Raw genomic sequence first — 10,266 nt, 5'->3', positions numbered from 1 at the left:
TAATCCTCGGGGTTGAGCCCTATTTAAAGAACATTATACCCTTCCCCCAGCCTCTTTATTCCCCTTTGAAGTCCAGAAACCCTAGAAAGTGCAATTGAAGAAGATTGGAGTGTATTTGGAGCATTGGAGGAGTTGTGGAAGGAATTTTGTGAGATTGAAGGCTTGGGGCAAGGGGCTTTGATTGGAATCAAATTTTATAGCAGTTGGGGCGTCCATTGGAGGTAATATCTCGTTCTTGGACTGATTGTATGTTGTTTCTTCATTTTGGGGTTTGTGGGATCTTGTCTATGGATGAAATTGGAAGTCTAGAGGTTAGATCTGAGGTTGCTACCTCAGATCTGGAATGGAGAAGAATCAGAGAGCATGAAAGTCCCTATGTTGGAGTGTTTAGTGAAGCTTGCATGTCCCAAACCCTAGTTATAAGTGAAAAAGGCCTAGATCTCTTTGGATTCACGTACGCCACTTTACGTGATGGATGGGTTGTATGAGGCTAGATCTATGTTTTGGATCAATTGCATGGCCTGGAATGCTTCTGAATGGATTCAGACCGGTGGTACTCGGCGAGTCACATGGGTGTACTCAACGAGTTGCTTGAAGATGAGCTGGGACTCGGCGAGTTGGATGAAGATGGCCTGGAACTCGGCGAGCTGTATGAACAACTCGGCGAGTAGGTTGATGATAATCTTGGACTCGGCGAGTCTGTTCTTGGACTCGGCGAGTCTTGTCGAAGAGTCTTGATATTCCCTGGTTGGGTCGAGAATCGGCGAGTCAAGGGATGACTCGGTGAGTTGTATGCGAGTGGACTCAGAGTCGTTGGACTCGGCGAGTCTCGGGGTGACTCGGCGAGTTAGGTCGCGGATTGAGTGAAGTTCTGATTATGGGAACTCGGCGAGTCATAGGGTTGACTCGGCGAGTAGGGTCACTCAGGGGTTGACTTTGACCTTGCCTTTGACCAAGAGTTAACCGTTGACTTTTAGGGTTTGGTCAGCGATGTGGCCTTTGGGCCAAGAGAGGGGGTAGAATAGTCTTTTACCCTTAAGAGGGTGCATTAAGAGGATTGATTCTAGTCTCGAGAGTTATAGTCATGAGAGTTTTTGCCTTACGTGTTAGGCGGTGGCGAGTTCGAGATTCAAGTGTGGAGATATCTGCTTTCTGCTTGCCAGGTGAGTCTTCTCACTATACTTTACCTTGAGTAGGTAACCAGAGTTATGTGACAGAGTATGTGTATGTTATGTATGTTATGTGTTGTACTGCATTATTTCTATGTGATTTATGATGTGCATGTTTGCAGAGTTGGAACCGAAGGGTTCCTAGAGTTAGAACCGGAAGGTTCACAGAGTTAGAACCTGAGGGTTCACAGAGTTTGGGTGCACGGACCCATAGAGTTATAGCCTCAAGTGGCTTATATGTGTTATGTGTGTGGTATTTTGGGGAACTCACTAAGCTTCGTGCTTACAGTGTTTTGTATGATGTTTTGCAGGTTTCTTTCAGTATCACGGGACGGCACCGGCTTGATTGTACACACCAGAGAAAGAGTTATGTTTTGGAGGATCCTGGTTTTCTATACAAGCGAAAATGGAGTTATGTTTTGTAAATAAGATTTTTAAGCAAGTGTTTCTAAGAATTAAAACGTTTATTTTAAATGAAAATTTTGTTTGAAATTTTCGGTGTTACAGGTAACAAGTCACACACACACACATGCAGGAAAATATAGGATTTTCCTGGGTAACAGTAATACGTAACCAGAAACGTGTAACAATTTAGATAACTAAATTTTACAATTCACAAGAACAATCATGTTTTCAGTGTACATCTTTTACAATTACATTTTGGATTTGGTAACCAACTTTTAAGAAAATATGGGATTTTCTTGGATAACCACATTTTCAGGAAACTAAAGGAACTCGTACATTTTCAGAAAACTAACTGCTTATGAACTCACCGGCTTTATGCTGATTTTCAAACCGCTTGTATTCTCAGGTTCGCATTAGACAGGTACCCGACGATCTCTTTTGGCGAAGACGGAGTGCGTAGAAGACTCGTCTCATTTTGTTCATATATACTATGTATCACACTTGTACAATTTACTTTTGAAACAAATGTAAACCTTTTATATATGTAATGTAATGGTTGTTTACTTTGCTTACTATGTGCATTGGATTTGATACTCAACGTGGAGTCCGCCCCGGAAATGTTTCCGCCTTCGGTTTTCGGGGTGTGACACCTCAGCTCCCTTAGCCCCTTTGAGATCTAGTAAACCCTAGCTCGTGTGTATAAGGCCATTAGAGGGAGATTGAAGCTTTGAGAGGTGTTCTAGTGGAAGAAACTTGAAGATCAAAAAGGGTTTGCATCAAGAAAGTAGTGTAGATCCAGAATCTACTGCAGTTTTAGGTACATCTTGGAGGTAATGAGGTGTTACCTTTCCTTTGTTGCTTCTAGATTTATTCGTGAATGAGATTTGGGGCCATTTTTGTATGATTGAGATCCACCTCGGGTTTGGAGTCCAGATCTGAGGTTGCTACTTCAGATCTAAACTTGTATTGCTCCAGAAAGTCATAAAGCATCAGTTATTGAATTGTTAGTGAAACCCTTTTGTCTAAAACCCAAGCCCTAGTGTGTTTTGGGCCTATATCTCTTTGGTTTCATGTAAAGTTTGCAACTTTATGTGAGGGACAGATTGTAGAAGGGTGGGTCTACAATTGGAGCCTCAGCATGGCTCGAAAAGCCTCTGAATGGATTGAGAACTGGAGAGACTCGGCGAGTCACATGGGTGTACTCGACGAGTTGTATGAACACGTGCATGGACTCGACGAGTTGGAAGAACAACTCGGCGAGTCCGTTGAAGACTGCCTTGGACTCGGCGAGTCGGGTCGCAGAACCCCAACCTCTTTTGGTTAAAGCCTTGGTGTAACGAACCGTCTCCGGTATGATGATTCCATGGTATTTAATTAGAAGTTTGCATGAGGGACTCGGCGAGTTCATAGCCTGACTCGCCGAGTAGGGACGGGATTTCGAGCACGTGTTAATTGGCGACTCGGCGAGTCCATATTCAGGACTCGGCAAGTCTGCCTGCCTGGAAGAAACCCTAAATCCCCGGGTTGCTCACTATTTAAACCACCTTATAGCCCCAATCTCGCCTCCTTCACCCTCAGAGAGCTGTGAGAAAACCCTAATCCATCCTTGAGTGATTTAAGTGTTCTTGTGTGATATTTTGAAGGCTTGAAGAAGAAGAAGAAGAAAGGAGCAAGGGGAAGAAGTGTAGAGAAAAGATTCAAGGGCAAATCAGAATCCATTGAGGTATTCTTCGGATTTCCTCCCCTTTTATGCTTCAAATTTCCATTAGAACTCTTCTAGTAATAGTTTGATGCCTTTCTCAAGCCTTATGATTGTATGGATGCCTTAGTAGATCGAGATATCCTTAGATCTGTTCATTTAGGAGTTGTAGAGCCCGGATCTATTGCCTTTTTGAAGATACTTTGCATGAAAACCCTAGATCTAGCCTTTATTATGCTTTTTGAGCTATTTTATCTTCATGGATGCATATGGGCACGTAAAGATGGAATCTTTACGTGCTAATCGAGTTAAGGGAGTCCAGATCTATAAGTTTCATACACTGGATTCAAGCAGAATCGAGTTTTGAGTTGCTGCATGCAAGCGACTCGGCGAGTCGGAAGAACGACTCGGCGAGTCGAGTCGTGAGTCCTCGATTTTCCCTTATTGAGTGATGCTGAGTGGGACCAGTGAGTGGTAGAGTGGAATCAGCGAGTTTGAGGTCAGACTCAGTAATGGAGGGACTCGGCGAGTTGTTCATACAACTCGGCGAGTCCAAGGCAATCTTCTTAGCTCGAAGAACAACTCGTCGAGTTGTTCATACGACTCGGCGAGTCGGATGCAGATTGCCTGAGTTGTGGATTCGAAAGGGAACTCGTCGAGTTGATGCCATACTCGACGAGTAGCAGCGAGTAGGGTTGAGAAGTGAGAATAGGGACTCAGCAAGTTGGCGGCCCAACTCGGCGAGTCAGGTCAACTGTGGGTTGACTTTGACCAGGAGAGTTGACTTTGACCAGGAGAGTTGACTTTGATCAGGAGAGTTGACTTTGACTAAGGGTAAAAGAGTCATTTTACCCCAGTGCAGTGATTAGCATTTGATTCAGTGTGTTATGGATTTGTAGTCGGGGAGATACCGGAGCAGCAGCAGTTAGCTTCCAGAGCCATACACACAGCAACCAGTTCACGAGGTGAGTTTCCTTCCAGTAGGAACGGGTCTAAGGCCTCAATGCCGGCCCGTTCAGTTAGCAGTAGTTCCTGGACTTCGGTCCAATGCAGTAGTTGGTATGTTTGACACCTACGTGGCTCAGACAGGATTTATGTGTTTATGCCAGTTGATATGTTATGCTATGCTGTGTTCAGTTAGTCCGGGCTTCGGTCCGATGCAGGGGACGGGGTCCCAGTCAGCTTCGGGTTTCGATCCAGTGTAAGGGACGGGGTCCCAGTCAGTTTCGGACTTCGGTCCGATGTAGGGGACGGGGTCCCAGCCAGTCAGCTTCGGACTTCGGTCCGATTCAGGCGATGGGGTCCCAGATAGTTAGTCCGGACTTCGGTCCGATGCAGGGGACGGGGTCCCAGTCAGTGGGCAAGGCCCAATATGTGCTTTATATGTATTGTATGGTATGTGGTAGTTTGGGGGAGCTCACTAAGCTTCGTGCTTACAGTTTCAGTTTTGGTTTCAGGTACTTCCGCAAGCAAAGGGAAGAGCTCGGGATGATGGCATCGCACACACCACGACTTCAGTTTTTATCCTGGGAGTTGATTCAGTTTCTTGATTATGTTTTGTTACAGTTATGATACAGTTTTACTCATAGTATTTTACTATGGTTTGAGATACATAGTGTGTGGTTTATTTATATAACACTCAGATTTATGGTCTTTGGTGATATTGAAAATGAAATTTTTTTTGGGTCGTATTTTTGGGTCGTTTCAAGTTGGTATCAGAGCCTTGGTTTGAGGGATTCGGATACACTTCCGGGTGTATCTGAACTCAAACTAAGGGAAAGTAAAAGATTTTTTTTTTAAAAAAGGAAAATGTTTTCTAAAAGAATTTTAAAAGCACTTAAAAAGAAAGAAATGTTTAAACGAGATAAGGGTGTGGTGCATGCGATCAGCCGAGCTCAAGTAAGTACTCCCAAATTACCCATATAAGTTATTTGTTCAGTTTCAGTTTTAGTAGAATAGCATGCTAGTATAGGACTAAGGATCTAGGAGGATGCCTTATGTGCCTGCTATATGTGTTTCAGCTTTATGAGTATTGCATGCTAGTATTGAGTAGACAGCAGTAGGATAGCTTGTTTAGGTTATGCCTGATAGTATGAGCTTAGCATTATATGCTAGTATAGTTTCCTCGTTATGGGGATAGGATTGCTTGAGTAGTTTCTTGTGTTCGAATGCTGCTTGCTTTGTGCTTTGTGGGACTCTGAGTGATGGGAATTAGCCATTAGGTGAATACGTCACACCACATGTGATCAGGGTTGAATAATCTCAGAGTGCTAGAATTGGCCCTATTGCGCAGCTCTTGTCTGAGTCCAACCGTTGTAGGGATGAGTCTTTTACTTGAAGGATTATTTGAGCCTCGTCACATGTGATGGTATTCAGGTGGTGGCTAATTGGCATTACAAGGAGGCCTTCAGCAGCTGAGGACTGGTTGAGTGGAGTCAGAGATTTCCCTAGGGCAAGCCTAGGATGAGAGTAGCAGAGATCAGTAGTAGTAGAAGTGACTTGGTGGAGTCAAGGCAGTTCTTGAGGAAAGTACGGATAGATGTGGAAGGTAGTATGGGCCCGTACTACTGAAAGCAGAGGATCCGTACTCGAATCAAGGAAGGCCGAGACAAGACCAGGAAGCTAGTTGTAGCATCAATGATTCCTCGAGATATTTCAGTTTTCTGATGTCGTTGTGATGTGTTTCAGAATGGTGGTTTTGCGTTCGAGACCAGCAGCCGACAGTGGAGGTGCCGGGGAGGGATCAGGTTCAGGCTCGGAGGCGAGCGCATGGATGAGCAAACCCGAGAGTTTCTTTCTTCAGAGATTACTCGTATCATTATAGAGCAGACTCATGTGATCTTCGGTTCGATCAAGGAGGGTATCCTAGAGCTGATGGATGAGAGATTAGGCACCTTCCGTGCCGAGGTGGCGGCCATGATGGGGTCGCGCACCCTTACATTCAGGAAGTTCAGGGCCTGTGGAGCTCCAGATTATCACGGGGCGCGGGACCCCATAGCGAGTACTAGATGGTTGGTGGATGTGGCCAACGATTTCCGCACTAGCAGGTGTCCCGAGGGGGACAAGGTCAGATTGGCGTCCTGTCTTCTGAAGGACAGGGCACGGGATTGGTGGGAGGAGGTCGGGCATACCATTGGAGATGATGCAGCATTGGACGCCATGACCTGGGCTGACTTCTCTACCAGGTTCAGGGCGGAGTTTGCACCGGTTATTGAGGTGCAGCAGTTGGCTAGAGAGTTTCAGGACCTCACCCAGACTACAGAGACAGTGGCGGAGATCACCGCCAAGTTCAGGGAGAGGGCTCTTCTCGTTCCTCAGTATGCAGCCGATGAGGAGATGAAGAAGGCCCGTTATCATGAGATGTTGCAGAGCGATATCCACCAGTTTGTGAGCCGGTCCAGCTGTAAAACGCTGGATGACATGATTGTTAGGGCTCGGGAGAGGGAGATTGATCTCGAGATGGAGAAGAAAAGGAAACCGGAGGCGGTTTCGGGTACAGGCAGTTCGGGCAAAAAGCCCGATGTTTCAGATCACAGGTCCAGGAGTCAGCCGAGCCACAGTCGATGTGGCAAGTGTGGGAGGATGCACGATGGGGTGTGCAAGGCAGGGAGTTCCGGCTGCTTCAAGTACGGTCGGACGGGGCATTTGAGCAGGGATTGTACGACCCCTGCTACTGCCATTGCAGCATCAGATCTGATTTGCTTTCAGTGCAATCAGAGGGGACATAAAAAGTCCCAGTGTCCGAGCTTAGCCGCAGCAGGGAAGGTGGCTGCACCTGCCCCTGCTACCTTGAGGATTACAGATGGCCGGCAGGGCCGAGCCGAGACGCCAATAGCGAAGAGTAGGGTGTTTCAGATGACAGCAGAGGAGGCGCGAGCGACTCCTGATGTGGTGACAGGTATGTATCTTCCCTTCATCTCTTTATTATTATTGATTGATTATTGCTTATGATTGTATGTTTTATTTAGGGTCGTTCTCTGTGAACGGCATTTCTGCTATGGTATTATTCGATTCGGGGGCTACCCGATCATTCGTATCGCTTGCGCTTAGCAAGAGATTTAGTAGAGCTCCAGGGGAGCTGGATTGTCCATTAGAGGTTGAGATAGTAGATGATAGGACCGTGAGGGTCGGCAGAGTGCATAGAGGGTGTTCTCTTTAGTTGTTTGATGAGCAGTTTTCGGTGGACCTGGTTCCCATTCCCCTGCGAGGGAATAAGGTTATTGTGGGCATGGATTGGCTAAGCCCCAATGGGGCGGTGATTGATTATGAGCTTCAGCTAGTGAGGGTTCGCACTCCCAGTGGGGGAGAGTTAGTGATTCAGGGCTAGAGGCCACAGCGCGGACCGACCTTTTGTTCCGCCGCAAGGGCGAGGCGCTATTTTCAGCAGGGTTGCGCTGGTTATGTAGCTTATGTCTTGGATGCCCGGGAGAAGGGCAAGACGACAGTTAATGATGTTCCTATAGTGCGAGACTTCCCGGATGTATTTCCCAAGGATTTACCGGGGATACCTCCTGAGAGGCAGGTTGAGTTTAGGATCGACCTGATTCCTGGTGCGGCTCCGATAGCCAAGGCACTGTATCGCCTAGATCCCCCTGAGATGCAGGAGTTGTCTACGCAGCTGCATGAGCTGCTAGACAAGGGTTTCATTCGGCCGAGCAGTTCGCCTTGGGGAGCGTCGATCCTGTTTGTGAGGAAGAAGGATGGGTCGCATCGTATGTGTATAGATTACCGGGAGTTGAATAAGGTAACGGTGAAGAACCGTTACCCATTTCCGAGGATAGATGATTTGTTTGACCAGCTTCAAGGAGCGTCTTGGTTCTCCAAGATCGATCTACGCTCCGGTTATCATCAGATGCGGGTTAGAGATGAGGATGTGCAGAAGACTGCTTTTAGGACCAGGTATGGTCATTATGAGTTTGTGGTGATGCCATTTGGGCTCACCAATGCTCTAGCCGTGTTCATGGATCTCATGAATCGCGTGTGCCGGCCGATGCTGGATCGGTCAGTGATAGTATTCATAGATGATATCTTGGTGTATTCCAAGACGCAGGAGCAGCACGAGGAGCACCTGAGGGAGGTGCTGGAAGTTTTGAGGAGGGAGAGACTTTTCGCAAAGTTCTCCAAGTGTGAGTTCTGGTTGTGCGAGGTGCAGTTCCTTGGTCACCTCGTCAACCAGAAGGGTATTTTGGTAGATCCGGCCAAGATAGAGGCCGTGATGCAGTGGGAGGTCCCGAAGTCTCCATCCGAGATTCGGAGCTTCCTAGGGTTGGCAGGGTATTACCGAAGATTCATTCAGGATTTCTCCAAGATAGCAGTGCCGCTCACCCGACTGACCAAGAAGTCGGTGGTATTTCGTTGGGGGCCTGAGCAGCAGGCAGCGTTCGAGACCCTCAGACAGAGACTCCGATCCTTACCTTGCCAGAGGGAGTAGAGGACTTCGTAGTCTACTGTGATGCCTCGATCACAGGTATGGGAGCAGTGTTGATGCAGCGAGGCCATGTGATAGTTTATGCCTCGAGACAGTTGAAGCCTCACGAGGCTAATTACCCTACCCATGATTTAGAGCTGGGGGCGGTGGTGTTTGCCCTCAAGATTTGGAGACATTATCTTTATGGGGTCCGTTGTACTATCTACACGGATCAAAAGAGTTTGAGGTACCTTATGGATTAGCCGAGTCTGAACATGAGGCAGAGGAGATGGTTGGATGTGCTAAAGGATTATGATTGTGAGATCCTTTACCATCCAGGGAAGGCCAACGTGGTGGCCGACGCCCTAAGCCGCAAAGTGTCGGTAGCCCCTATCAGAGATATGTGTTTGAGGATGACAGTGATCACTCCATTGTTGGAGCGGATCAAGGAGGCTCAGGTTGAGGGCCTCAAGGAGGAGAGACAAAAGTGTGAAAGGATAGTGGGTCGAGTAGCTTCGTTCGATTATGACAGTCGGGGGTTGCTGACGCTTCACGGGAGAGTGTGGGTACCGTACTGGGGTGGGGTACGGCAGGTGTTGATGGATGAGGCTCATAAGTCTCGATTTTCTATCCACCCAGGGGCGACGAAGATGTATGGAGATCTTCGACCCGATTATTGGTGGCCCTGCATGAAGCGGGACGTCGCCTGGTATGTTGAGAGATGCCTGACCTGCAGGAAGGTCAAGGCAGAGCACCAGAGGCCTCACGGCAAGATGCAGCCGTTAGACATTCCAGTGTGGAAATGGGAGGACATCACCATGGATTTTGTCACCAAGCTTCCCAGGACTGCACGAGGAGTAGATTCGATATGGGTAGTAGTGGATCGGTTGACGAAGACTGCTCATTTTATCCCGATCCAGGAGAGTATATCGGCAAAAAAGTTAGATGATATCTATGTGCGTGAGATTGTGGCACGTCATGGAGTACCGGTATCGGTGGTGTCAGACCGAGATGTCCGCTTTACATCCAGATTCTGGAAGCGGTTCCACGACGAGATGGGTACTCGTCTCCATTTCAGCACCGCTTTCCACCCTCAGACGGATGGGCAGAGTGACAGGACGATTCAGACTCTCGAGGACATGCTCAGGGCATGTGTTTTAGATTTCGGTGGCAGTTGGGATACGTATCTTCCGTTAGCGGAATTTTCGTATAACAACAGTTATCATGCGAGCATTGATCGACCTCCCTTTGAGATGCTTTATGGGAGGAAGTGTAGGACCCCGATTTGTTGGGGCGAGGTCGGTCAGCGAGTCATCTGGAGCACAGAGGTGGTGCTCAAGACGACCGAGTTGATCCAGCAGGTCCGTAGTAGACTGCAGACTGCGCAGAGTCGGCAGAAGAGCTACGCCGACAGGAGGCGTTCAGACTTGGAGTTCCGGGTGGGTGATATGGTCCTTCTGAAGGTCTCACCATGGAAGGGTGTCATCAGGTTCTGGAAGAGGGGCAAGTTGGGTCCCAGGTTTATTGGTCCTTTCAGGGTTTTGGCCCGGGTAGGTCGGGTTGCTTATCGGTTGGATCTTCCTGAG

This window comes from Lactuca serriola, chromosome 6, assembly GCF_051521515.1.
Source record: "Lactuca serriola cultivar US96UC23 chromosome 6, Lser_US96UC23_V15, whole genome shotgun sequence".
NCBI classification, from domain to species: Eukaryota; Viridiplantae; Streptophyta; class Magnoliopsida; order Asterales; family Asteraceae; genus Lactuca; species Lactuca serriola.
The sequence above is the reverse complement of the archived record's forward strand: the minus strand, read 5'-3'. Positions refer to the sequence as shown.